This window comes from Platalea leucorodia, assembly GCF_965183815.1.
Source record: "Platalea leucorodia genome assembly, chromosome: 6".
NCBI classification, from domain to species: domain Eukaryota; kingdom Metazoa; phylum Chordata; class Aves; order Pelecaniformes; family Threskiornithidae; genus Platalea; species Platalea leucorodia.
This window is the reverse complement of record NC_138828.1, coordinates 14,386,742-14,392,741: the sequence shown is the minus strand read 5'-3', so window position 1 is coordinate 14,392,741 and position 6,000 is coordinate 14,386,742.

Sequence of the window (6,000 nt, the reverse complement as noted above, 5' to 3'; positions counted from 1 at the left end):
ACATTTCATCATCTGTAAACTGGGCCTCAGTGGAAATAAAGCCAATTCTTTTGCTGTATGTATCTGTATGTAATGATCGGTATGGGTTGTGATGCACGTTCTGGTTTCCGCTCTGTTGAAGAGAAAACCAGCGAAGTTTTACAACTCTAAAATATTTTAAATGTTGCTTAGTAGCTTACACTGAGAAACGTGGTTACATCTTACAATGATTAGGGCCCTTCAGCTTAGCAGACAAAGTTACAAAAAGTTCTAAAAGCTGAAAGTCTAAACCCAGTCAGATTTAGGTTTGAGTTAAGATACAGATTTTTACATGGGTGGTCACGAGTTGTTTGGACACTTTGACAAGTACTGTGGTAGACATTCAATTGCTGATCACTTTTAAATTAAGATATTTAGAAGATACTCTCATTCAATCACAGTTGTTAAGCTTGAAGGGAGGCTGACAGCTTTATCCTGTAGTAGTCAAGCCAGATCATCACATTGGCCCTTCCTGAGCTTTTTTTTTTTTTTTTTAAAAGATTAGTGGTTAGGTTTGCAGTCTTCTCTCATGTGTGTTTATCAGCCTGAAGACAGAAGCAGCGAGCACTGTTTTTGCTGCTTGTGTCGCTAAATGTCAGCGGAGTGGCAGTACTTCCTCAAAGGCAGTTTCGCACACAAACATGTTTGAAAACTTGCGTGCAAAGGAAAGGGTGGCTGGGCAAATCGGTGCTCTATAAAACTGCACTGGTAGAAAGAAAGAGCAAGAAAGGCAGGTGTTGGGGAAGGCTTAGCAAATCTTAGGCCTTAATTTCATTGGAAGAATTTGTTTTTCTTGATACCACATTACATGTCCATATAAGCCAATGCTATATAACCCACATGGGAAGACAGTTATCAAACAAGTATTTAGAGGTTATTTTGCTTTCATTTATATGAATGAACACCTATAAAACAAAACTGTATAACCCTTCATAAAGTTCCAAGGGTGATGTTCACAATGAAGAGGTTATTTTCATACTTTTGTGGATACTATTACCGGGATTGGAAGTTTAACATTGTAATTATTTTTGATTGGTGTATAATATGTACTATTCATTTAGGCTCTCCCATGGAATGAAATCAAATAGAAGTGACCCCCCTCTTTAAAAGGATTTGTCCATAATATTAGCTATGGAGTTGAGATTGTTGCTCTAGGTTAAGTTTTGACAGACAAGTAATTGGATGACCTCATCCTGTAATAACAAATGAGAGAGCTAATCACATAAACACGTGGGCTGCCTTGAGAAAGAATGGAAGAGTAATGATTCATGATAGCTACTAGGAAAAACAATAGCTTATACTCTACATTTTAGCTATGTGTTGTTATGAGTTATTGTTTTTATAGTCCAGGAAGTGACACTTAAACTTTAGGAAGAGTTTATTCATTGTCCATGAAATCAATATAAAACTGAACGCTCAGGGTGCAAATATGACTTAAGTCGACCCTATTGATTGAGGCTTTCTCAGAAATCAGCTGACATCTACAGTCCAAATAGATCCCTTGGATGTTTCAGGTTTATGACCAGAGCTCATTATGTGTCCATCTTGCCTTAGCGGAAGGAGAAGGGGTCACCAGCACACTTTAAACATTGGGAACCGTTTAAGCAGTGTGTGTTTCATTCAGTGTTGGAATGTCACAATGCCTGTTTTGAAAAATTCTTACTAATGACACATGTGACTTTGCAATCTTTCCTAGTTGCGGTGTTGAGCTCATACACAAATAGGCTGCTGACATCCGTGGGACTATTTGAGTGATAGCTCATGAGCATGACTCCAAGAGTCACGGTCTGACCTGTATTAAATCTTAGCTCTTTTGGAGGGTATACTTATGTATTTGCTATACATGCTAAAAGGATGTATGCTGTTTGTTTAGGCATTTTTAAGATAAAAATCTCTTAACAGAAGTTGCCTTGAGAGACTGTCAGGCTGTAGATTATATTAGTGTAGAGCTGGGAGAAGGATATGGCAGGGCAGGGCTTGGCTCTCAGGAGCCAGGTGAATAACACATGGAGGGGAGGGTGTCCCTGGGTGACAGTACCAGGCACAACAGTGGCAACAACTGCGGAGTGACCGGCTGCCAGCTCTAGGGCAGGCTTGATGCAAGTTGCCTGTGACACTGAAGAACGGATGTATGACCGGTCACTGGTGTGGCTGGAGCTGAATGGGAAGTGTCGCTATCTGATACCCTCCCGAGCTTTTTGATAGTGTTTGTTGTGCAACAAAGCCGTGGCTGCTGGTAATTTTTAAGGTCTGAAGTGTCATTATTTATTATCATTCATAAACAGTAAATAAATTGGCTTTGGTGTTTTACTAAGGTGCGCTAAAGGTAATATATAACCCAGCTCTTCGCTCTTGAATATGTAATCCATTTTAGTTTGAGAACCCTGTGTATTTTAGCAGGTAAAACACTGCAGGCTCACAAACATAAGCCTAAGATTGCTATCAGGGGGACTGTAGAAAGGTGATAAAGACCACTTGATCTTTGTGTGTGCTTTATTTAAATCAAAGCATGACTTTTTGTGAAAGAGGGTTACTGTTTGTCAGTAAGAAAATCCTTTTATAATAGAAAAGATTGTTCATGTGTAAGGCGCATAAACTTGCTTTTCCTTTAAAAACACCAGAAATCATTTGGCTTAAAGGGGGTCTCTGTTATGCAGGAGGCCAGGCTTCATGTGGTCATAATCCCTTCTAGCACAAAACAGTTTGAAAATTGGTTGCTAGTGTAAGGATACCATCATAATTTAAAGTATGAGTACAGACTACTAATCTGTATACTTTGTGCAATGGTTATAGGCTCCCTCTCCAGCTTACAACTAAACGTGAGGCACAGTGGTCAGATAAGTAAAATGTAGTATGGTTTGTTCCTTCAGCATAAATTGCATCAGGTAACTCAACCCCTTTCCAGTAATACCCTCTAGTGCATTGTATGTCCTTCCAGTAACATGATGCAAGAGCAATTGCCAGGGCCCCCTAGCCAGTTGTGGCTTTGTATTCCCTGGTTTCAGATATTACATTTCACTGCTTTTCCTCTCCTAATACCTATATTTTACAGAAAAGAAAGAAAATATTGAACAATTTTCGGGACCTTTGCTTTAGAATACAAGTTTCCAAAAGAGGAAGCTGGCTTTATTCAAAAAGTTGTATCAAACAGAATAGAGGCATTATCCCTCTGCCATGTATAGGTATGGTTGCTCTAGACGTTTGGCATGTGTGTCTGATGAGACTGTTCCTCCATGTAAGGTTGCTTGTGCTTCAGCGCCTTCAGGATTGGGGCTGTCATCAGTTAGCCAGATACTAATCCCACAAACTTTAGCACGTGCTTTAAAACTTTGCTCATGAAAACTGCTTGCTTGAACAAGGGCTTGCAGATTTAGTGTTCTTAGATTGGTAACTCCTTCCCTTATTTCACTATGTAGTAGAAACCTGATGAAATAATGGGAAGAAAATTTGCAATCGGTATAGTCACATGGTTTGATGCCTGGATAATTCACTGGCTCTTGCCCAAGGACCAGTCTAATCTAAGGAATATGATTCTTTTTTGCCTCTTCTGTTTCTATAGAAACTTTCAGTTAGTTATTTCTTAATCATGTTTCAAAAGCTACTTGCTATATGAAGAATTAATGAACATTATTAAAATAAATTGTTATTCTTTTTTATTTTATTTTATTATGATCACTTCATGTAGAAATTCCTCGGAGATTATCAGTTTGAACTGCTGTGATTTCATTCTGGTTGCATCACATGCCTGCATTAAAAAACAAACAACAACAACAACAACAACAAAAACAAAACCAAAAAAAACCCCAACAAAAACCCCAAACCCCCCAAACCAACACTGACCTACAATGCAAAATGGAACCATTCCTGAGGGACAGCAATCAGGGGTAGCTGCATGATTACAAGAGTAAATATTAATTGGCTTTAATGTATATAAGAACACATAAATTGTTTCTTAAATATCACATGTATCAGCTATCAAAACAGCTATTTCATGATATGAGTAAAATTTTACTGATAAACTGTCTGTTGCAATTAACTTGGTAAGCTAGGCTTTGAATTTCTGTGGGGTCTTCTGGAGTTCTGTGAATTTTCTCCCTTTAACCTCACTGCATGGATATTTCTGCAACCTGTTTCCATTGCTGAAAGGGCACTGGGCAACTCCTACTTACTGCACCAGGGGAAAGTATTCTTTCTTTCCTTTTCCTTACCTACCTCCCAGCTGTTGTTTCAGTGCTGGCTAGGTGTGTTGGGTTTTTGTTTGTTTTTGTTTGTTTTAAATATAGCTCTCTCCACATTTCTTGAATACACTGCTCTATCTCACATTGTTTCTGTTTGGTGGGGCAGGGGAATGTTCCTCCTCTTCTGCTACCTCCAGTACCTCAGGAAGAAGGAGGTAGGATGGGAAGCTCCTCTTAACTCGATGGTGCTGTCAGGAGGTTTGTTCTGGCTCTCTGACCTTAGCTGCCTATCCCAGTTTTTACAGCTGCAGTGCCCTCCTAGAACTGGTGGCAGAATTGGTTGGTAGGACCACCCACACACCAACAGATTTGGAAATACAGCAGGAGGAAAGAAACAAGCATATTTTTAAAGATTACAGGGACTTAACAGTGTATCTGTACCTCAGAGAAGACTACATTTGGCCAGCACACAACTTTATTTAGGTATTACATCATGCCTATTGCATATTTAGTACTGTCAGTAGTTGCATGAAACGGCAAAGCATGAAGAATCTTTGGCATAAGCCCTGCCGCATGTTTGCAGCAAACCCAGATGATAAAGGTGGTGTAGTGTCTGGCTTGGTCTGCACTCCAGTTGAGCAATGCCCTTGAGCTCAGTAGTAGCTTTAAGCATTTGAGGATCTTTGCCCATGTTTGAAGTGAAATGTGCACACGTGCTTTCTGGACTAGGGCCATACTGGTTTTGTGAAGCTAGAAAGGAGAGTATATATAACAGAAAAAATGTTGAAAAGAACATTATAACCTACTGCAGTCTGCTGAGTTTGAAAGTATCTAGGAGGGCTGGTGGAGGATTGTCAGAGGCAGCTCATCAGTGTACACCAATAGTCAAAATGCATGAGAGATGAGGGTTTAAGATGGCAATAGGAACAACTAAAGCTAGTTAGACTAATGAACATTGGGATATTTTCCATTATTATTTTGTGTTCATATCCTATAATCAGGAGACAGCTCTCTAACACTGCTTGCTAATGAATGACCTGATGTTTTGTCCAGACTTGTTTCTCGTGTATTTCAGAATTCTTGGATTAAAAAGTGGTAGATATTAAGGCATCAGGAAGGAAGAGATTACATTTGATCTGGCCTGTGAACATCTGTATAAAACAAAATACAAATAAAAAACATAGAATGGGGGGAATACAAAATCACTGATAAGTAGGGTATTTCCAAATCTCAGTTTCAGTTCGGATTTAGGGGATCTACTAAGATGGAAAATGGGTAGTGCTTTTATATCTTTATGATGCATAAGGCAAATCTGAAAGAAGAACAGCAAGGGAAGCAGTCTTCTGTACCAGTTATGACAATCCAGAATGAGGAACTAATAAAACTATGACAGTAAAAGATGAAAACAGACACTTGAAACGAGAAGAGGATTTTAACAGGAGAGTTTTAAACTGTGCTCACCAAAAAATCATTCTATTTCAGCTTTTTAAAAAAACTCCTCATTTCTACCCCAATAAATATTTACAAAAAAAAAAAAAATCTTTGAAAGTTCATCCATCTGTTTTCAATATGTGAATTTGTTGAGAACTTCAACATGAGAATTTAAATCTGACATCTCTGCAGGGGAGATGAAAATTCTTTGTGGAGGTAAAAAAGGGGAAAACTTTTACATCTTTTAAAAATAAATAGGGCTTCTTGTGGGCGAGGGTTTGGGGGTTGGAGTTTGTTTTGTGTGTAATTTCATATTAAAATAGGATCTAGAATTTGTGGAAACATAGTTAGGAATTACTGGTAGCATTTGGTA